We start from the raw sequence: 24,424 nt of genomic DNA on the forward strand, positions 1-24,424 counted from the left end.
ATCACCATAATTGGGGGGTCCTCATTCATGAGGAAGGAGTTGCAGCAATATTTTCTTTCCAAGGACATAGCCCCGAGGAGAACCACCAGCTACAACTCCTGTGTGAACGGGCAGCATGGTGGAGCATGGTGGAAAGGGAGAATGGCATGATTTGGAGGGCAGTCCTTTTGGCCTTTAAGGGATACCCGTCTCCCAGTGGCAAGTCATCCTTCCAGAAGTGCTGCATGCCACTGGGTTCCTATTCTGCACTGTGACTAACGCCACCCCACACGAAAAATTGTTCTCCTTCCCTAGGAGGTCGGCATCGGGAACCACACTGCTCATCTGGCTGAAAACCCCAGGGCTGGTAGTTCTCCGTAAGCATGTTAGGACCCACAAGGCAGACCCACTGGTTGAGGAAATGTACCTCCTGCATGCTCACCCACAGTATGCCATGATACAGTACCCAGACAGACCGGATGACACATTGGCCAGCTGAGACTTGGCTCAAGCAGGGGCTCCAGCATGGTAGGTGCACCCAGTAGCCCCCATCAGTGACCAGTTGGTCCCCCACCCCTACAAACAAGTCCCCCACCTTCCTCAGAGCCGGTATGCACAGACATAGTTCAGCACTCCAACACTCAGCCTGTTGAACAAGTCACTGTTCTGAAGGAACTGATGACCCAGCCGGTGCAGCAGCGAACGCAGCACCGGATAAAACCACTGGATTGGCTGAACCTATAAACTGATATGGACTACACGACCAATGCTGATGTACATAGCCCTGCTTCACCCCACCAGACTTCATCTAAAAAAAAGAGAAATGCATTGCAGGCATGACCTCGCTAGACTGTGCAGGTTGGCCCGCCTTCTGTCCCTGTAGCTCCTCCCCATAAGATCCCTGATAAAGACTGATAGCCCTAGTCTCCTCCCTTTTATACCTGTCTTGGACATGAGCCAGCAGCATGTAGAGGCATGCCGTGATTTTCTGGTTAATAAAGTCTTTGACTTTTGCTTCGTGTCTACAGGTGGTCATTGATCATTCTATACTGACCACTCTGATCTTCAATATGGCCATTTTGTCTCTTAAAATCCTTTTGTTCTTAATATACCTGTAGAAACCCTGAGGATTTTCCTTTACCTTGTTTGCCAAAACAGCCTCTTGTTTTCTTTTAGCACTCCTGAGTTCTCCTCAATTTTTTTACCTGCATTTTGTATACTTCTCAAGTATCTTATTTGCTCTTTGTTGCCTATATCTGTTATACATCACTCTCTTCTATTTAACCAGATCCCAAAGGATCCTTATGCCTGTAAACTTTGCCTTTAATCTTTACAGGAACATATAAACTCTGTAATCTAAAGATTTTACCTTTGAAGCCTTCCACTTACTGAGCACATCCTTGGCAGAAAACAACCTAGCCCAATCCATGTTTTTTTTAGATTCTTACTCATTTCTTCAAAATTGGCCTTTCTCCAACCTAACCTATCCTTGAAACTAATGACATTATGATCACTCCTACACATGTTTCTGTCACCTTCCTTTCTCGTTCCCTAAGAGGAGATCTAGTTGATCTAGCACTCTCTCTAGTTGGTAACTTGATATATTGATTTAGAAAACATTTCTGAATAAATTTGACAAACTCCAAGCCATCCAGCCCTTTTATAGTATGGGAGTTCCAGTCAGTATGTGGAAAATTAAAACCACCTACTATCACAATATTATGTTTCCTGTAACTGTCTGCTATCTCCCTGCTGATTTGTCTTCCAATTCTCTCTGACTATTATGTGGTCATACATGGAAGTATTGACATGGGGTTCAATTATTCAACTATTCAATAGTTGATAATTTATTAGTGTTCATGTAGCCTCAGCTAAAATGATTATGCCTTTACCTAAGCAACTATACTGACTAACAAAGCAAAAATAAAGGTTATTTTTCTCCATCCCTCTTGTACAGATTTTGCCTGTGGAGGAAGAGAACCGAATGATCCATATATCTGAAGCACACCCTCTTGTACCAGATCCTAGCCATGAATTGCACAGTCTTCCTATTTCTTGCTTCACTAGCATGTAGCATGGGTAGCAATCCTAAGATTACATTCTTGTAAATCCTGCTTTTTAACTTGCTGCCTATCTCTGAAATTATTCTGCAGGATTACATCTCCTGTTCTTCCTATGGACCACAATATAGTTGGCAATACACCACTATGAAATTGGATTCCTACATTTCCTCACCTCAGGACCACAATCAGTGAGGAAATCCTCTACTCCACAATAACCATCAGTACCAGAATACCACAGGGCTGCGTACTTAGACCCCTGCTCTAATCGCTTTGCACCTTTTTTTTGTGCAGGTCAGTACCGCAACAACACCATCTACAAATTTGCTCACAAATTTGTATAAAAAAGGCTGATGAGTCAGCATTCAGGAGGGAGATTGAAAACTTGGGAGAATGGTGCACCAACAACAACCTCGCATTCACTGTCACCAAAATCAAGGAGCTGATTATGGACATCAGGAGGGGAAAAACCAGAGATCATTTCCTGGACCCAATGCCATTGCATCAAAAGCACATCAGTGCCTCTATTTTCTCAGGAGTTTGGAGAAGTTTGGTATGACATCAGAAACCTTGGCAAACGTCTACAGATTTGTAGTGGAAAGTGTACTGTATGGTTGAATGATAGCCTGGCATGGGGGCACCAATATTTCTGAACAGAAACCCCTGCAAAAGATAATGGATATGGCCTAGTAAATCATAGGTAAAACTCTCCCTACAATCGAGAAAATCGACATGGAATACTGCTGTTAGAGAGTAGCAGCAATCATCAAGAATCATAAATGTATTCCATTGGAAAAAATAGCATACAATTTAAGAAATAACATCACAGAATTCGAACAAATTTGGGAACCGTACATGGAACACAACAGAGAAGTCCTACCACGGATCTCCACCCCCTAAAATGACAGAATGAGAAGAAGACGAAATGAACTGACCCAGTGTGTAAAAGTAAGTGACACAATTTTCTTGTTTATTTTCATTGTGTGATGGCATTGTTTAATGAGTTTAATGTATTGTATATGTTGAATGTTTAGTGGGTGGGGAGGGGTGTGGAAAGGAGGGAGGGAAGGGAGGGGGGAAAAGGGGAGAAAATGACACTATATTCAAGAGGGAAAGGTTTAGGTGTATTTTGGTCAATATGGTTCATAGTGTGAAAAATAAAACATTTAAATACAATAGCGAAAACCTACCGGGGACAAACATTACCTAAGTTGATGGAAGGAGAAGGAAAGAAAAGAATGGACTCAGTAGAATTTCTGGTGTATTTTTGTTGAATGACAACATTGTCTGACTGGTTTAATGCAACCTAGATTGTATACCTAAAATGGATGAGGGGGGGGGGGGTGGGGGGGTGGCTTGGGAGGAGGGAGGGGGGGGAGAAAAAGTCACTGTATATGTGTGAAAAAGAAAAAGTGTATATCATGGCTAATGTGATTTATGGTGTGAAAAATAAAAAATTAAAAAAAAAAAGAATCCACACCCCATCCAGGACATATTCTGTTCTTGCTGCTGCCATCAGGAAAGAGGTTTAGCTACCACAAAACTCATACCACCAGGTTCAGGAACAGTTGCTACCCCATCACTATAAAATGTTTAAACAACAAACTCAGAGACTCATTGAAGGCCTCTTACTTTGCACATTATTTTTTATTGAATATTTATTTTCCACTTTGCACAGTTTGTTTGCACTTTCTTCTTGTTTACATTTCCCTCTTTTGTGTGTGTATTTTTTTCTTGAGTACAGTTTTTTTGCACGACTGATTAGTAGAAAATTTGCCTGGCCTGCAGTAAAACGTATGTAATGTCACGTATGTACTCTGTCAATAAATCTGAAATCGGTACTTTGAGCAACCCCTGACTTATCACTGCCCCATCTCAGAATGCCATTTATCTGCTCTGAGACATCCTTGACCCTGCTACCAGGGAGGCAACACACCTTCTGGAATTATGCTTGCAGACACAGAAATACCTATCTGTGTCCTGAACCATGGAGTAACCTGCCACTATCAGTCTGCCTGACTTAATTCTTCCCTGTAACATCTTGGTGCCAGTCATGGTGTCATTGCTTCTGCTACCCTCTCAATAAGTCAACCCCTAACAGTATCCAAAGTAGTATACTTGTTACTGAGTGGAATGACTGCAAGGGGATTCTACTCTGTCTGCCTATTCTCTTTACTTTTTCTAGAGGCCATTTAACAACCTGTTGTGTGCACCTTCACTGTAACCACATCACTGTATCCTCATTAGTTGTTTGCATGATCCTGTCTTCAACCGGCTCCAGCTCCCATTCCCTGACACATTCAGTAAGGAGCTGCATTTGGATACATATCCCACAGATTTAGTTACCAGAGGCACTTGAATTCTTTCTGATATCCCAGATCCTGTAGGAGGGACATACCTCCAATCTGACTGATACCAGGACTGCACTCTGTCTGAAAAATAAAACAAAATGATCTTATATGTCCTTACCGGATTCTCAGCTTAATCCTCTTTGCTGAAACCCATTTATATAGAAGCCTTGAACCAAAGAACATTACACCACAGAAACAGGCTCATTTGCCTTTCCAGTACAGTATGTGCCAAACTATTTCCCTGTCTAGTCCCATTTAAGATGGCATTGGAAGTCCAGTCCCAGTAGCACTGCAGTGCAAAGCTGTGACAGCGGGAGTTTAAAGTCCTTGCAGACAGTGCCCTGCGTGGTCAGGGTCATTACGCAGTAGCCATGGACATCAGCTATATGGGACTTCGAGGCCAAGGAGACTTTGTGACTCACTGGCTTAACTGTGAGGGAGTAGCACTGCACCAGATCCGGGTGAATGAAGCTCTCTCTGCTCCCACTATTGAACGGACAGCTCATCATGTGGCCATTTACCTGGATGTCAATCTGGCAAGCTGGTGAGGACTACCTTGATCCAGCGTGATGAAAGCCAATGTCAGGTCGCTGCCTGCAGCTGCGGTGGAAAGTTCGTGCATTCAGTCACAAGATGGCGGCATCCAAATTGGCAGCCCCCACAGGTTGCATGCAGCGCTGCTGAGTCTCGAAGATGATGGCCTCCATGGTCCTTACGTGATGCTGCTGGGTTGAGGTGGCTTGGACTTGCATACTCTTGTGTAGTGCTCTTTCTTCTCACATATGGAGCTGGGCACATCACTTGCTGGGCAGTGTTTCCTCAGGTGCTTGCTCAGGCTACAGACAGCACTTTGGGTGCTCATGGAGTAGAGTGACCGCGGTCGGGTCGTTGGTGGGATGTGTCAATGGCAGTTTTAGGTGCTCACAGAATATGGCTGTTGTGATTGGATCATTGGTGGTGCGTGGCGCGTCCCAAGATGGTGGTGCCCAGGGCAATCACAAAGCAGCCATGTTGTCGACTGAGTTGGCTTCCATATTCTGGAGGCTACCTCCAGTGTGCTTGCCAGTTAAACCACCCTCCGCAAATTGAACTCATCTTGCTCCAACAGTCTCTGACGTATGTAGTGGGACCTGATGCCTGCAACATACGTGTCTCTAATCAGTTCCTCCGTGTTCTCTGCAGCTGTTACGGCCTTGCAGTTGCAGGCCCGTCCGAGAGTTTGTAGGGCCTAGAGGTACTTGGCGCTCAAATCCCTGGGTCACTGATTTTGGATGCCCAGGAGGCATCTCGTATAGACCTTGTTCACCTTCTTCAGGTACTGGCCTTTCGGAATGTCCATCACCTCTGAGTATGACATGGCATCCCTGATCATCGAGAACACCAGGGGCCCGACCCAGGAGTGCAGTACCTGCAGTTTGTCAGTCTCTGATCAGACGATGGCAGATGATGCTTGTAGGAAAGCTTCGAAACAAAGCAGACCTCGAAGTTGGTGATGGCTTCATGTGACTGAAGGTTGATTTCCAACTTCTCCAGCTTCAGGATCTGCTCCAATGTCAAAATTTATTGCTAATAACATTGGTGCACCGTCATTAATACCAAAAGACTGGAAGTCATGTAGAACTGCTCGGCTTTTATTAGCAATAGATTAGAGTAATGTCCATGTTAGTCAACTGTCTTGAACTAGGGAGGGGGCTATTGAAACAGTCACCTTTCTTTAAGAGTCTGTGGGAAGAGTCTCAGGTACAGTCAGCCAATGGGTGTGTCCAGATGGCTTAATATACATACTGTGGTTTACCACAGTGAAATTCCTTTTTCCTGTGGGTGCGGCAGAATTACCACTAATTGGCACTGCAAAAAAAGTGTACACAGTGTAAACATGCAAACAAATAAAATAACTGCAAAAAGATAGCGAATGTAAACAAATTAACTGTGCAATGAGGAGAGAACAAAGATAATCAATAAAAGTGCACAAGTTAGAATCCTTAAATGAGTCTGTGATTGAGTCAACTGATGGTGATGAGTTTAGGAGTCTGATGGTGGAGGGGTAGCAACTGTTCCTGAACCTGGTGGTGCGAGTCTTGTGGCATTTATACCTTTTTCCCCAATGGCAGCAATGAATACAGCATGTGCTAGGTGGTGAGGATCTTTGATGATTGTTACTGCCCTCTGATGTCTGTATTCCCTGTGGATGTACTCAATAGTTTTGCCTGTGATGTCCTGGGCTGTGTCCATTACCGTTTGGAGGCCTTGATGTTCCCATACCAGATCATGATGCAGCCAGTCAGCACACATTCCAATACACCTCTGTAGAAATTTGCCAGGGATTCTGGCATCATACCAAACCTCGGCAAACTCCTGAGGAAGTAGGGGTGCTGACATGCTTTCTTCATGATGCCATTGGTGTGTCGGGTCCAGAGATAATGATGACCAAGAATATAAATTTGCTCACCCTCTCCACCTCTGATCCCCCAATAATCAATGGATTATATACATCTGGCTTTCCTTTCCTGAAGTCAATGATCGGCTCCTTAGTTTTGGTGACATTATTGTCATTGGTGCACCATTCAGCAAAGTTTTCAATCTCTATCCTGTATGCCGCTGGCCAGCCCATCGGAATGGGGAGCTGCAGTCGCATGCTGCTGAGTCAAGCGCTGACTTCAAAGTGCGTAACCCACCTCGACTGTCTGTTTAGGCTACAGGCTCCTGTGTTCGGTCACCGGTTTGGGCGTGGCACGCTTGGCGGCCTGCTACATGACCCTCTACCCCTCCCCCCCCCCCCCCCACAGAATCGGCGCTCAGTGAGGCCTTGTGCTTGAGAGGCTTGCCCTTTCAGCATAAGGGTGGATCATTGATTGGGGGGTCAGAGTCAAGGACTGCCGGCTTTAGCCGGTCCAGGGTGAAGGTCTCATTTCTCCCGCCAATATCCAAAAGACATATTGACCCGTTGTGTCGTATAACTTTGTATTGGCTTCATAAGGTCTCTGTAGAGGGGTGGGTCTATGTGCCCCACATCTGACAAAAACATATTTACAAGTCTCAAGTTCTTTAGGTATGAATGTCGTCCATGAGCCGTGCTGCTTTGGCTGTGTTGGGGTGATTGTGCCCAGGCGGTCCCGAATGCGGGACAAGGCAGCCTCAGGGAAATTGTCCCCAGTGTCTTTGGTGGCCAGAAATTCCCCCAGAATCACCAATGGTGCACTGTACACCATTTTGGCTGTAAAAATCTATTTTGGAGCAGCCCAGATTCCCAAGAGTACCCACGGGAGATCATCCAACCAGTTTGGTTCATTGTCTGGCCATGAGAGGTGCTTTAAGGTGTCAATGGAATACCCAGGGTCTTAGCAAGATTTGACCAGAGGCCAGAGGTAAATTGGAAGCCCCTGTCCATGGTTATATGCTCTGGAACCTTGAACCTAGGCACCCAGTTGTGCAGGAGGGCCCTGGCATACATTTCCGAAGAGGATTCTGGCAATGGGATGGCTTCCATGGTTATCTGGTTGACCTACCTACTGGGGTCAGTAAGTAGCGTGTGCCTCTGGATATTGGTAGGGAACCCACCAGATCCACGTGGATGTGGCTGAAATGGCGTTGGGGTGGTTGAAATGACTGTGGGGAGGTTTTAGTGTGGGAATGTGTGGAAATTGACTTTCAAAGTCTGGCACCGTGTACAATTCCTGGTCCACTGGCTGACCTCCTTGCAGAAGCCACACCAGATGAATCAACTAGCAACCATTTTGACAATCGTTTTGATGGCGAGGTGTGCCAGGTTGTGTATGGCCTCAAAAACATGCCTCCTCCAGGTAGCGGGAATGATATAATGAGGCTTACCTGTAGATGTGTTGCAAAGGATGGATGGTCTGCTCCCCAGGGCCAAGCTGTATGTCCTCCAACTGAAGGCTGGTAATTACAGTGTGATATGTGTCAATGTCCTTGTCCGCAGCCTGTGCTTCAGCCAGAGCCTTATAGTCAATGCTAGATGTTAAGGTGTGTACCACCTGCAATGTGGGAAGTGACAAGGCATCAGCCACCACGTCGGATTTTCCCGCAATATGCTGAATGTCAGTAGAAAATTCTGAAATATATGAAATGTGCCTCTGTTGCCTGGCTGACCACAGGTCGGAAGCCTTAATGAAGGCAAAGGTGAGGGGCTTGTGGTCTGTAAAAATTTGAAACTTCCTGGCCTCAAGGAAGTATCTAAAATGTCTGATTGCCAGGTACAATGCCAGGAGTTCTCTATCAAAAGCACTATATTTCAGTTCAGGCACCCGCAAATATCTATTGAAAAATACGAGGGGTTGCCAGTGACCACTCACCCACTGTTCCAAGACTTCCCCTACTGCTGTGTCAGAAGCATCCACCATGAGAGTGGTGGGGGCATCAGCTTTAGGGTGTGTCAGGAGGGCAGCGTTAGCCAGTGCGTCTTTTGTTGCTTGGAAAGAATCGACTGCTTCGTGGTTCCATGAAATCATCATCTTTGTACTAGTCATAAGGAAGAATAAAGGTTTCATGATGCGAGCTGCCCCGGCAGGAATCTGTGGTAAAAATTCACCATACTGGCAAACTTTTGTAGATCCCTTACTGTTGTAGGCTTGGGGGATGCCCAAATGGTCTCTACCCTATCGGGTAGTGGTTTAGCCCCGTGGCAGTCAATCCTGTGACCTGGGTCAATTGAGTTTGCCCAACTGGCATTTAACTGGATTAATTGTCAGGCCAAACTCACTCAACCTGTGGCACAACTGTCTGATGTGAATGGTGTTTTTGGCACAGTCACGGCTTGCAATCAGAATGTCATTGAGGTAGATGAACACCAACTTCAAATCCCTGCCCTCAGCATCCATAAACCTTTGAAAAGTCTGTGTGGCATTTTATAGGCTGAAAGGCATTCTGAGGAATTCAAACAGCCCAAATGGTGTAATAATGGCCGTCTTTGCAATATCCTTAGGGTGGACGGGGATCTGATGGTAGCCACAGATTAAATCGATTTTTGAAAATAAACATGTCCCCTGCAGGTTTGCAGAAAAGCCCTGAATATGGGGGATGGAGGATCTATCAGGCATGGTGGTTTCACTTAGATGGCCAAAGTCCCCACATGGTCTCCAACCCCCGCTGATGCCTTAGGGACCATGTGGAGGAGGGGAGGCCCAGGGGCTGTTGGAGTGGCAGACAATTGTGAGTTCCTCCATTTCAAAAAATCTCGTTGGCATGGTTATTTGGTGGGAGGCTGTGTGTTCTGGAGTGAAATGGGGGGCCTTTAGTGAGGATGTGATGCCTTACCCCATGTTTGGGCTCAATGGAGTTAAAGTGTAGCATCACGATGGAAGGGATCTTGGCTAGAATCTTGGTGAACTCATTACTTGGACTTGCCACTTAGTGTAGGTGGGGAGTGGTCAGTTTGGTGCCTTCCAGTGCAAAGGTCTGAAAGGTCTTTGCATGTACTAGCCGGTGGCCCTTGATGACAACTAGGAAGGAGTTGACCCTCAGGAAGTCCACCCTGAGGAGAGTTTGGTGGACATCTGCTAAGACAAATCAGCAAGTGAAGCAGTGTTTGCTAAAATGGAAGGTGATAGTACGAGTGTCGTAAGTTCATATTGAAGAGTTATTGGCAGCCCGTAACCCACACCCTGCCTTCTGGTGGCATGCATTGGATGTGGTGGGGAGGGGGAGGACACTGACTTCAGCCCCAGTGTCATCCAGGAAGCATCAGCCTGATACTCTAACCCAGATGTAGAGAAGCCTGTTGTGTAGGCCAGCTGCCGCAGCCACTAATGATGGCCGGCATTGGCATTTCCCAGGAACCCACAGGGTGATTGCATCATTGGGCTTCAGCACCCCATCGCTGATGGTAGAAACAATACAGGTCACTGGGGTTTTCAGGCTCAGAGGAAAATTTGCTGGGCAGTCTGTCGAGTGACCTCCTGGTAGGATGTTGACGAGAAGAGGTCACATGGTCTAACAAAATGCAGGCTGCCCAGAGCAGGTCTGTTCTGGTGGCTACCTTTCTGGGGTCCACAAAGTCCTCTTTGGCTATGAGTAGCCTAATGTTCTCAAGTAACTTCTCCAGGAAAATTTGCTTGAATAGAGCATAAGGAGTATGGCCATCATTCAAAGCGAGCATGTCGCTCATGAGGGCGATGGAGCCCTGTCCCCCAAACTATCCATGTGTAGCATATGGGCAGTGCGCTTGCGCCGTGAAAGCCTGAAAGCTTGGGTTAGTAGCTCCTTGATGGCCAGAGATTTCTGGAGCATGTCGGTAATACAAGCTGCTATGTCCTGCTCAATGGCGCCGACCACATAATAGAAGCGGGTGTCATCAGCTATGATGTTCTGTTCAGCGAACTGTGGCTCGACTTGCTGGAACTATACCCATGGCTGTGATGTCCAGAAGCCGGGCAGTTTCAATGAGACCACGTTAATTGCAGGCTGGTTGCTCATTCTTCAGGTCCACAATGCCGGTTGGACCAGTCAGAGGTCACCATTGTCGCAGCTGCTATTGCTGGAGAGATTATGCTCAAAGAAGAGCCACACACTATGGGAGTGAATGCAACACTGGTTTATTGTGCTGGCAGCTCTGCTTATAAAGGGCTCAGAAGCCCATCTCTGGTGGCATTACAATCTGTGTCCTGAGATTGGTCATTTAGTGCTATCCAGGGAGCAGCCAATCAGTGAGCCCCTCTCATCCCCAGGTGTGGCTGTTTCCTTAACTCCACCCGATTGACTGCCACTGCTCAACCCATCAGAATGGGCACTGCAACTGCATGCTGCTGAGTTGAGCGCCGACTTCGAAGTGCGTAGCCTGCCTTGGTTGGCTGTGCAGGCCATGGGCTCCAGGTGTTGGGACGTTGCCTTGGGTCTGGCTTGCTCGGCGGTCCTCTACAAGATTGTGTTATTGTCATACCAAGCTTCCCAGTTATAGGTGTAAACTGAGTAGAACATAGGGCTCGGAACACAGTGGTGTAGTGCTCTGGTATTGATGGAGATTGTGGAGGAGAAATTCTTACCAATCTTCACAGTTTGTGGTCTGGAGGTGAGGAAATCCATGATCCAATTACACAGTGGGGTGTAGGGTCCCAGGTCTTAGAGTTTACTGATCAGTTTTGAGGGACTGATGGTGTTAAATGCTAAACTATAGTCGTTAAACAGCATCCTGACATCTTTGTTGCCCCAGGTGTTCCAGGGCTTTGTGTGACAGTGAGATGACATCCACCGTAGACCTGTCTCTATGATAGGTGAACTGCCAGCTGTGGCAGGGAGTGTAGGCCATTACAGCCTACAAAGTGAGGGTGAACACCATATATGACTATGATGCTTCAATATTAGATGAGCTGAACACCTTCTATGCCTGGTTTGAGAAGGATAACCCAACAGTGCCAATGAGAATCCCTGCAAAGACTGAGAACCCTGTGATATCTGTCTCTGAGGATGATGTCAGAACATCATTCAAGTTGGTGAATCCTCACAAGCCATCAGGGGCTGACTGTACCTGGCTGTGTACTGAAAATCTGTGTCAACTAGCCGAGTGTTCACAGATATTTTCAATCCCTCATTGCTGCAGTCAAAGGTTCCCACATGTTTAAAAGGACATCAATCAACCTGGTGCCTCAACAACTATCACTCAGTAGAACCAACATCTAATGAAATGCTCTTGAGAGGTTGTTCATAGCCAGAATTAACATGTAGCTAAGCAAGGGACTTGACTCGTTACAATCAGTCCACAGAAGACACAGAAGATAGCTCTCCACTTAGCACTGGATCATCTCAAAAACAGCATCTCATATATACGGCTGCTCTTCATTAGCTCAGCCTTTAATACCATTATTCCCTCAGTGCAGGTCAGAAAGCGCTAAACCTTGGGCTTCTGCACGCTCCTCTGCACTTGACTTCCTCATTGGAAGATCACAGTCAGATCACATTGGAAATAACGTCTCCTCCTCACTGACTATCAACATAGGTGCACCTAAATGATGCGTGCTTAGTCCATTGCTCTACTAACTATACACCCATGACTGTGTGGTCAGACACAATTTCAATGCTATCTACAAATTTGCCATTGTCGGCAGAATCACAAATGACAATGAAGAAGTGTACAGGAGGGAGATATATCAGCTCATTGAGTAGCGTGACACCAACCATGTTGCACTCAATGTTAGCAAAACCAAAGAGATGATTGTGGACTTCAGGAGAACATGAACCTGTCCGCATCGAGGGCTTGGTAGTGGAAAGGGTCAAGAACTTCAAATTCCTGGGTGTCAATATCTCCGAGGATCTGTTGATGCAATCATGAAGAAGGCTCGCCAGTGGCTATACTTTGTGAGGTGTTTGAGGAGATTCCATATTTCAAGGAAGACTCTCATAAACTTCAACAGGTGTACTAGGAGAGCGTTCTGGCTGGTAATATCACTGCCAACGGTCGGGTCAAGAAAAAACTCCAGAAGGCTGTTAACTCGGCCTGCAACATCACAGTCACCAGACTTCACTCCATTAAGGACATCTACAAGAGGTGGTGTCTTAAGAAAGCAGCTCTACCCTTAAGGACCCACCTCCCAGGCCATGCCTCTTTACTCTGCTACCATCAGTGGCATAAAGGCAGCTTCTTCCCTGCAGCCATCAGATTCCCGAATGAGCGATGGACAGTTTTTATTTATTTTTAGAAGGTGGTTTTGCCCTGTGATGCTGCTGCAAAACCACACAATTCATGATTTCTTCATGACAAATTTTGATTCTTCTGATGGTATTATGAGCACTTGACCCAAAATGTTCCCCTATACATATTCTGTCACCTGTTGTGTCTCGTTCCCTAATAGAAGATCCAGTATGGCACTCTATCTAGTTGGTACCTCTATCTATTGATTTGGAAAACTTTCCTGAACACATGTGATAAACTCCAAGCCATCCAAGGCTTTTACAATATGGGCGTCCCAGTCAATATGCTGAAAGTTAAAATCTCTTACTATCACAACCTTATGTTAACGAGAGCTGTTATCTTTCTAAAGATTTGCTCCTCCAATTCTCACTGACTATTGGATGATCTATAATATAACCTCATGAGTGTTGACATATCTTTCCCATTTTTGAGACTTGTCTTTGGACCAAATCTCTATCATTGACTTTTTTTTGGATTATTTTGTGAATTTAATGAAATCATTGTCAGGTATCAATAGCTACACCTTCATATTATGCAACTCACAGGATGGTTGAGATGATTTGATTATTTTGTATAGTTCTTATGATCATATGAAAACTTATTCACCCTTTGCCCTGGGAAGCAACGCTTCAGGTACTGTTTGGAGTAAAACATGGAAGTCTTCAGACACCGTGGTTGAAGTAAAAACAAAATGCAGGAGAAACTCAGCAGGTCAAACAATATACTTTATATAGCAAAGATAAAGATACATAAATGTTTTCGGCTTGAGCACTTCATCATTGTATGGAAAAATGTCCACAAGCATCTGAACAAAATGGGAGGGGAGAGGGATGAGGAGAGGAGCATGGTCCCAAAGGCAGGAGGTAATAGGTAGATAAGGGAGGGAGGGAAGGGACAGCAGCAAGCAGGGGGAGGAGGGATGGCTCTCTGAATAGAGAGGGAAGAGGGTGGAGAGTTAAGGAAAAGAAGACAAGGAGAAAGGGAAGGGAGGGAGAATGGAGTGTAGGTTAGCTGAAATCTGAGAAGTCGATGATAATGCTATCAGGTTGGAGAGTCCCACGTGAAAAATCAAATTTTGTTCCTCTAATTTATGGGTGGTCTTGGTTGGATAGTACATGAGGCCATGAATAGATTTGTGAGTATGGGAGTGGGACACAGAATTGAAATGGTTGGCACTAGGAGATCCCTGTCATTGGTGCCTGTGGTAAACCACTGTAATGTATAATTATCTGGTCAAGCATATCTATTGGCTAGTTGTACCTGTAGCCCCTCCCCTCAGGCTCCTGTATAAAGGTGAGTTGATTATTTCCACATCCTCCTGAAATTCAGTGCAGGACAACTGAACAGGAGGGATATGTTATGTTCTCAAGTGAATTAAAGCCTATTGGTTTCTCTACAATAGTCTCCAGAGTGATTGATGATGGATCAGTGCAGATGGAGTGAAGGCACTCAGCGAAGCAATCTCCCAGTCTCCACCCAGTCTCTCTGATGTAGAGAAGGCCACAAAGGGAGCACTGAATGCAGTAGATCTCTCCTGCAGATACACGTGAAGTGATGCTTCACTTGTAAGGCCTGTTTAGGACCCCGAATTGTGGTGAGGGAGGTGGTGTGGGAACAAATATTGCATGACTTGTGGCCACAGAGAAAGGTGCCGGGGTGGGGGGGGGGGGGTGGAGGGAGGGAGTGAATGGTAGGAAGGAATGAATGCACAAGGGAGTTATGGAGAGAGTGGACCTGACGGAAGGCAGAGAGGGGAGGAGGGGGAAGATGTGAATGGTACTGGGATTATGTTGTAGATGTCAGGTTAAGGAGATAATGCTTGTAGGTGGAGCTGGTGAAGAGGTAGGTCAGGATAAGAGGAATGCTGTGGTTGTTGTGTTTGGGGGCAGTTGGGGCCAAGGCAGATGAATGGGAAATGAAGGATATGCAGGTGAGTTGATGGTGATGATCTTGACTGGAAGAACTCATCTTGGGAACAGATGTGGCAGAGATGGAGAAATTGTGAGAGGGGAATAGAATCTACTGCGGCTGGTGCTCCCTTTGTGGTTATCTCTGCATCGGAGAGACTGGGCACATACTGGGAGATCGCTTTGCAGTTCACCTTTGCTCTGTCTGCATCGGTGAGAGGGATCTCCCAGTGGCCAACCATATCAATTCTGCGTCCCACTCCCATACTCACGTCTGAACATGGCTTCATGTACTATTCCACCAAGACCACACGTAAATTGAAGGATCAACACTTGATTTTCTGTCTGTGCACTCTGCAACCAGATGGCATTAACATAGACTTCTCCGGTTTCTGCTAATCTACTCTCCATTCTCCCTCCCTTCCCTTTCTTGTCTTCTTTCCCCAAGCTCTTCACCCCCTTCTGTTTCTATCCCTTCTGTTTCTATCCCTTCTCCCTCTGCTTGCTGCTGTGTCCTCCCTCTCTCCCTTATCCACCTATTAGCTCCTTCCTTTGGGACCCACCACTCTTCCTACCATTTTGTTTGGATGCCTGCCAACATTTTTCCATAGTCCAAGCTCAAAATATCAGTAATATATCTTTATCTGTTTGACCAGCTGAGTTTCTCCACCTTTGTGTTTTTGCTTCATCTACTGTTACTGTTACTGATGTAACTTTAATGAAAATATTGAATAATTATTGAAGTTTCAGATTGATCACCAGTAGCTGGGGCAAATCAAAGCCTGCTTTCATGTAGTAGAGATAAAGAATGCACATCCAATGGTTACGAAAAATATTTTAGTATGAGGTCTCAGCAAAGAAAATTTAAGCTTCTGATACAGAGAAAGGCATAAATTACTTTTAAAAGGACTGCAGAGAATGTGAAACAAATCAAATAATGTTTCACAAGGGCTGCATTTTAAAAATCTGTTATTGGAGAGAAAGGGAAGATTAGTGGAGATAAGGAGCTCCATTATATTGAAGTCTTGAGCAAGATCTTGTGATCTTTCCCAGCACATAACATTTGAAAGGTTGTGCTTTTGATATGGCCAACATGAAGCAATTCAGATATAATAACAGGGTTGCCATTTGTATAAATAACCTCTACCACACCTAGCTGGCATTTTGCCAATAAAAACAAAGGGAGCATCTATGTAACAGTGTAATAATGCTGCTGGGGTAAATAGACTGTGGAAAATCAGAAAGGTGTCTGTTGTATACCTGACTTCAAATGTCGCACCAGAGATGCATGCAGTTAAAGTGGGGAGAACCAGAAGTGTTTATGCAACTGGTTGTAAGACAAACAGTACCCCTGTTCCTTCAACATATCATGTCCATTAATAATTAATTTATCATTGAGATTCTGATTTTACAGCCCTATGTAAATCCCCTCTATGGCTCACCTCAACCTTCACTGGCCCTCAGAAGATGTGCTCCATTTATTTTGATCATTCACTCATTGCTTGCAAAACTCTTGAGGATATTATATATGAGATGGAATCACTAAATTTCATTCTTTTGTTCTTAATATGAATCATTTGAGGAAAAAAGAATTTACTGTAAGAATCCACAGTCTGAGTGAATGGGTCCTGTTGAAATAGAATGATTTAAAATAAATAAATGTTCATTACTTATATCCCATCTATGGATGGACTTCGACATGGCAATGGCTATTGCAATGGGACTGAAATTGGGTGCTTATGAATGGAGTATTTCAGGCCACAGACCCAAAGAACATGACTTAAAATTTCCTGTGCTGACTCTCCAGCAGGTGTTGGCTACTGTCACTCACATTTGAAAAAATGTCGATGAATAATATTTCTCTCTTTCTCTCTCGCTCTCTCTCTCTCTCTGTCTCTCTGTCTCTCTCTGTCTGTCTCTCTCTCTATCTCTCTCTCTGTCTCTCTCTCTCTCTCTCTCACTTTCTCTCACTTTCTCACTCTCTCTCTCTCTCTCTCTCTCTCTCTCTCTCGCTCGCTCTCTGTCATAATCTCAACTATGAAGATCAATGTGGGTATTAATGTGATATTACATCAGGGAGTAATGGTCTATGCATCTACAGCCTATGTGAGGTTCAGTTTTCAATCATACCGCCATCATGAGTAGCAGAAGTGAAATTGTTATTAAGTATTTGCATGACATGGATAAAAGCAGATCATTACCCCTTATTATCAGAAGCGTACAAAGGGTTACCACTTACCATTTCTGCTCAAAACCAATTTTGTCTCCAGCCTCTTCATTCCCAAGCTCCCATAGACCGACCCCATTCGAGCTGTAATCCATCAATCTCTCAAGTATTTGCCACATCTATTATCAATCTATCTTTTACCCCAATCCTGACCATCCTGTCAACTCCTGTATATTTTATTCCACTTTCCAATATTTATGGATGAAGAGCCAGAAGCATGTAACTTTCAGGGATACAACTTAAAATATTAAATGTTCTTTTTAGACGATCTATAGCAGTGCTTTTCAAACTTTTTCTTTCCACTCACATACCACTTTAAGTCATCCCTTACTAATCACAGAGCACCTATGGCATAGCGATGACTTAAGGTGGTAAGTGGAAATAAAAAGTTTGAAACCCACTAATCTATAGCATCAATGCATAAAATAAGTTAAGGACAAGTGCAATCAGTTGGTTTTATTGTAGGGTGTAGCCCACCCATGTTATTTCATTTGTATGGAGGCAAATTTTCCTTGGAGAGCTCACCAGTATGAGGATTATGGAGGCAATTGGAAAATTTTATGACAATGGGCTTACAGTACAGATTTGTAGTAAAAAGAAAATAAGTTTAAATTGTATCTGTCTATATCAGAAAAATAATTTATACTTCAGATGGACCTTGAACCTTCCATGCCATCAACCTTGAAAGCCAGTAAAAAATATTTTAGCTTGTGGCCACCATTGTTATACTATGTCACACTCACCAAGGTCATAGCACTGCAAATACAGTATATAAAGTTTGATGATTACTTTTGGATTGAGGAGGAAAAATTGACAAAGATTAGGTATTTTAAGAGCAGAACACTTCCCAACGTAGAGGAGATAGTGGCTATATTAACATCCATCTGAATCTCTGTAATAGTGAAATGAAGTTTTGGTTTGTAACACAGAGAGCAAACTTGCTGGATTAATAAAAAATTTAAATGATAAAAAAGGTAGAAATGATATTGCCTTTCTTCATGTTTTTTTTTCAGTTTGGCATCAAAACTGTTACAGCTACATTTAACTGCAGCATTGCTTCTTTCTGCACTTGAAGGTTCCTTATGACTGTTAGCTTTGAATGGAAGCCAAAAATCTCCCAACCAGGCTGTTTAAATTTCAGTTCAGCATTGTAGTAAAGTATTAAGTTATCACTTAAATTGTATTAAGAGACTCCTATTCTAAACAGTTTTGACAGGAATCAATTTTAGTTCCTTCTTGGTGTATAATTTATTACAATGACAGTAGTTGATACTTCAGCTAAGTGAATCATTGAGTAGAATGCAGACTTTAACTTTTTTCTTTGTTATACTCTAATTTACATTATCCTTTCATACAGTAACATAAATGCATCATTTATGTACAATGCACTCAGTCCCTTCATCCAAGTCATTGATATATAAATAGTCGAGGCTCCAGCATTGATCCTGATGGCAGCACATTTGCTAACCTGAAATGAGTCATATATCCAAAATCTCTATTTTCTTTTATTTAGCTCTTCTCTATTCATGCTAATATGATACCCCAAATGCCATGGCTTTTACCCATTGCAAGAATCTTTTATATGGTAAAAAGTAAGCTGCTGGAAGCAGGAGGTCAAGACCTCATCAATGCTAGATCAAGACCTAGCATCAGGAGTTTATGGTGTATCTTCTAGAAATCAAAATTCATTCTCTGCTTGTTCCCTTTTATCCATGCTGCTTGTTACATCTTACAAAAATTCTAATAAAATTTATCCAACATGAATTCCCTTTCTTTAAGCCAGGCAAGACTGTGATTGACCATGTTTGATTTTCTTAATGTCCTTCTGCTACTTCCCTGCTAATGGATTCCAAAAATTTCCTAATGACAAACCTTAGGCAAACTGAACTATACCTTCCGGCATTCTGTCTTAATCCTTTTTTGTATAGATGTGTTACAACTACAGTTATTAAAAAATTATTGGAACCTTTCCTGAATCAAAAGTATTTTGGAAAGTTACAACCAATCTATCTGCTGTTCCTTCTACCTCTTCTCTTAAGCCCTTGGAATGCAGGCCAGTAGATTATCTTGCATCTTTCTTTTATATGAAAGTCACTCTTTGCATAACAATTCTGCCATAATTAGAATGATCTTAATTGTAATGTAAATTAGACAAATCACCTTTGTAAAAATAATCTGGAGAATGAGTTTATTGAGTACATTTGAGAGATTTGTTTAAAACGATATATTGTGGAATTAGGGAAGGAACATTTTATATAAAATCTGGTCATGTAGTAATGCAACCAGCTTAGGTACTGTCACACTCAGGAATATTAAGATCATCAATCTGAAATGTTGACTCTGTTTCTATCAACCCAGCTCTCTGACACGGTATTTCCATAAAATGTTCAAAACATAATTGATATTGTTTGATCAGAAATTGCCAGAACATGTCTACATTTATTTTAATGTGAAAGCAATAGGAAGTCAGAGAAACTTCCTTTCATCAATTGAAATGACTACAAAATGAATGACATTTTCTAATCTTAATTTCAAACATTTGATCATTACAAAGGAAAGGCATTCTGCCCTTAAAGTTAATGTGACAAACTGATTTTGTGTTGAGAGCTGATTATCCTATTTGTTTTATAAAAACACACAGACACACACACTCACCAGGGCCTGACAAAATATTCCCTTGGACCTTGAGGAAGGCTAGTGTAGAAATTGCAGAGGCCCTGTCCTGAGCCATGGGTAGAGTGCCGTAGGATTGGAGGGTATTTCATGTTGATCTGTTGTTCAAAAAAAAGTTCTAAAAATAATCCAGGAAATTGTAGGCCAGTGTGCCTGATGTCAGTAGTTGGTAGGTTATTAGAAGATGTTCTAATAGATCGGATATACAAGTATTTGGATAGACAGGGATTGATTAGGGATAGTCAATATGGCTTTGCGCATGGTAAGTTGTGTTTAACCAATCTTATAGAGTTATTTTGAGGAAACGACCAGGAAAGTTGATGAAGGAAAGGATATGGATGTCAATTACATGGACTTTATTAAGGCTCTGGAGAAGGTTCCTCTTGGGAGGTTAGTTGGAAAGGTTCAGTTGCTTGGTGTTTATGATGAGGTAGTAAATTGAATTAGATATTGGCTTTACATGAGAAGCCAGAGAGTGCTACTGGATGATTGCCTCTTTGACTGGAGATGTGTGACTAGTGGTGTGCATCAGGGATCAGTGCTGGGATCATTGTTGTATGTCATCTATATCAATGATCTGGATGATAATGTGGTAAAGTGGATCAGCACGTTTGCAGATGACACAAAGATTGGAGGTATAGTGATCAGTGAAGAAGACTTTCCAAGCTTTCAGAGGAATCTGGACCAACTGAGAAAATGGGCTGAAAAATGGCAGATGGAATTTAATGTAGATAAATGTGAGGTGTTGCATTTTGGAACCACAAACCAAGATAAGACATACACAGTAAACAGTAGGGCATTGAGGGGTGCAGTAGAATGAAGAGATTTGGGAATGCAGATCATAATTCCCTGAAGGAGATATTACAGGTAGGCAGGGTTGTAAAGAGAGCTTTTGGCATATTGTCCTTCACAAATCAAAGTATTGAGTAGAGGAGTTTGGATGTATTGGTGAAGTTGTGCATTGATGAGGTTGTACTTGATGATAAACTGATATTGGTGAGGTCAAATTTAGAGTCTTGTGTTCAGTTTCGGTCACCTAACTACATGAAAGATATCAATAAGATTGAAAGAGTGCAGAAAAGATTTGCAAGAATGTTGCCAGGATGAAGAACTGAGTGATAGGGAAAGGTTAAACAGATTAGGAGTTTATTCCATGGTGCATAGAAGAATAGAGGGAGATTTGATAGAGGAACACAAAATTATGAAGGGCACAGATAGAGTAAATGCAAGTAGGCTTTTATTCACTGTGATTAGGTGAGATTAAAAACTAGAGGGCATGCATTAAGGGCTAAAGGGGAAGAAGTTTAATGGGAAAATTAGGGGAACTTCTTTCATGCTGAGAATGGAGGGAGTATGGAATGAGCTGTCAGTTGAATTGGTAAATGTAGGCTCAATTTTGACAAGAGAAATAATAGGTACATGGACAGAAGGGGTATGGATGGATCTGGTCCGGATACAGGTCAATGCAACTCAGTAGAAAAATAGTTTGGCACAGACTAGAAGGGCCAAATGGCCTGTTTCTGTGCTGTAATGTTCTACGGTTCCCTAATACAAACTGACTTTGAGAATGCTAATTAGTTCATTGAACAGTTGTCGTCAATGCTCCCACATTACTTTGGGTACAGGCAAATTGCAGGGACTTGATGCTTTAATATATAATGCCTTTGTGTTTCTAAGCAGCAGTAGCTATATCTGTGGCAGATTCTACCAGAGAAACCTCAGAAGTTGCTGTATTGTACCTTGTAGGTGCCATTAGGTTGATGGGATTCCCCTGGATGGCATTAAACAACTTAAGAGTTTTGTGGTTAGTGAAGAATCTATCATCACCTTCTCTTCCTGGGCCTTGTTAACAATGAAAAGACTTGAGAAGCTGGGAAGCCTATAATTTGCCACAGAACACCCAGCCTCTAGTCGCCACAATATTTCTATCTGGTTCAGTTATGTTTGTGATCAACAGTGATCCTTAGAATGTTCATGTAAATTTAATAAGGTAATAAATTTGAATATCAAGCGAAAGAGGCTGGATTTTTTTCCTGTCATGAATGGTAATTGTCTGGTATTTGTATAGAATAAACATTACTTTCCATTTTTGTTGCATAGGTCTGACTAATTCCAGATCTTGTATGCGAATGTGCCACTTTGTTATCTGAGAAATTGCAAATGTAACCCAATGGTGAACATTCATCAGTGAACTCTTGCACTTCTGACATTATAATGGAGAGATATTTTTTCTTTGAAGCATTTGAAGCTGAGGATCTCTTGTAGTTACTTTGTACCGCTTGAAAGGCTTCAAACCATCCAGCCACCTTCAAAGTATGCAGATAACTCAAATACAATAGAAAAAATTCTAGTTAGAGAGAAATGAGCCCTTGAAGGGAATTGAAAAAAATATTTAAGAAGCAAAGTTATCTCTTGAAGCACAGGAGTGATTGTTCTCTGACACTTGGAAGGATGAGCTCACATTGGATGAATCATCTCTTACAACATTGAAAGGCACCATTCAGCCAATTGCATCTATGCCATTTTTCAGAGCAAATCCAACAAACCCTGTAATGTATTTTCTTTCATATGCCCATCAACTCCACCCGGACTTTCCTTTCACCTACCAAGGAGTAATTTACAGTAAGCAGTTAACAAAACACATCTTTAAGATGTGGGAGGGAATTGGAACACCTAGGGGAAATCCGAATGTGCAACAGAGATGGCAATTGAGCCCAGCAAAACACGAAACGAGGTTGAAATGCTGGAGGAATTCAGCAGGTTTTGCAGCATCCATAGAAGGTAAAATATTTATTTTTGATGTTTTGGGCCTGAACCCTTCCTCAAAGTTTGAGTAAAAAGCAGGCAGACACTGAAATTAAAAGGCTGGTGAAAAGGGAAGAATGGCAGTACAGTCCAACAGACAAAATGTGTTGACTGGATAGGATAAGAGGACAGGACAGAGGGTAGGTGAGAATTGATTGGGGAGGGGGGTTGTTTAAGGCTCCATGAAAAGAGGCAGATGGAAAAAGGAAGAAGGACACAGAGCTAGAGAAAAGGAAACAGAAAGTGAAGAAGTCGATGTTAATACTATCAGGTTGAAGTGTGTCCGAACAGAATATAAGGTGTTGTTCCTCCATTTTGCGGGTGGTCTCAGTCTGACAGTACCTGAGACCATGAATGCATATGTCAGCAAGGGAATGTGGCAGGAAATTGTAATGGGCGGCCACTGGGAGATCCATGCTATTGTGGCGGACAGAGCTGAGGTGCTCAACTAAGCAATCTCCTCATCTGCATCCAGTCTCTTCAAAGTAGAAGAGACCACAATGGGAGCACCATATACAGTAGATGACCCCTGCAGATTCACTTGCAATAACTGTGGGGCCCCGAATGTTAGAGAGGGAGGAGGTGTGGGTGCAAATGGAGCACCTTCTGTGTTCACAAGGCTAGCTGCTCAGGGGGAAATTGGTGGGGAGGAAGGAGTGTATGAGGGAGTCATGGAGGAAGTGGTCCCTGTAGAAGGCAGAGATGAGAGGAGAGACAAGGATGTGTCTGGTAGTGGGATCACATAGTAGGTGGCCGAAATGGAGGAGGATGATATGTTTGATGCAGAGGCAGGTGGGTTGCTAGGTGAGGACAAAGGAGAAATTCTATCCTTGTTGCATGTTAGGGCAGAGGAGGCCAGGGCAGATATGTAGGTAATGGAGGGCCAAGTGATGGTGATAGAAGGGAAGCCATGCTGTTTAAAGAAGGAGGGCATCTCTGATGATCTGGCATGGAAGACCTTGTTCTGGGAGAAGATGCGATGGAGATAAAAGAATTGAGAAAAAAGAATGGAATCCTTCCATGGGATAGGGTGTGAAGAGATGTACTCAAGGTTGTTGTGGGAATTGGGTTTCTGGAAGAGATCTGTCGAAAGTTTTCCTCCTGAGATGGAGACAGAGAGACTGAGAAAAGGGAGGGTGGTGTTAGAGATGGATCAAGTGAATTTGAGGTCAGGGTAGAAACTGGCAGCAAAATGGATAAAGTTGAAGAGCTCATCATGAGTTCATGAGCTAACAATCGAAGTAGTAGTCGTCATCAATGTAGCAGAGGAAGAGTAGAGGAGCCTTGCCTGTGTAGGCTTGTAGCATAGATTGCTCCAAGTAACCATCAAAAAGGCAGGCATTTGAGCCCAAGACACTGATGTAAGGCAGCAACATTACCTGCTACCCCACTGCAGATATCCAGTGCCTTCAGTGTGAATACATGGGACTAATTATAAAGATGAATAATATGTATCAAAAGCTTTTCATTGTGACATTTTTCCCTAATAAATAGAGAAAAATTGAGTTTGCTTTGGAAAAAAAAATCCTTTGTGCCATATATTCAAACACATTGGACCTGCAAACTGAATATCATTGCTGTGTTTACTAACAATCAAACATTCTCCATACACCCTCAATGTTGCCAAGATGTTCAGATTACTATGTTCAGACATCTGGATATTCCCTCATGGAATTCAGAATTCTAACCAACCTTAAATAAGGTTTGCACTTTACTCCTCTGAGTCACTTAAAACATATAACCCTGAAAATTCATTGCCATTTCTGAGCCAAAAGTCATCT

At 43.2% G+C, this 24,424-nt stretch overlaps 1 long non-coding RNA gene across 4 annotated transcripts in view; it reads left to right on the top strand.

Annotated features, from left to right (window-relative positions):
- Positions 1 to 24,424, top strand: part of LOC138755697 (uncharacterized) — a 153,525-nt gene that overhangs the window by 25,866 nt on the left and 103,235 nt on the right. For all 4 annotated transcript variants that reach the window (XR_011352471.1, XR_011352470.1, XR_011352472.1 and 1 more), the window contains one exon: positions 2,334 to 2,987. This is a non-coding gene — a long non-coding RNA (uncharacterized lncRNA). The remainder of the gene's footprint in view (positions 1 to 2,333; positions 2,988 to 24,424) is intronic.

This window comes from Narcine bancroftii, chromosome 2 (genome assembly GCF_036971445.1).
Source record: "Narcine bancroftii isolate sNarBan1 chromosome 2, sNarBan1.hap1, whole genome shotgun sequence".
Classification (NCBI taxonomy): Eukaryota; Metazoa; Chordata; class Chondrichthyes; order Torpediniformes; family Narcinidae; genus Narcine; species Narcine bancroftii.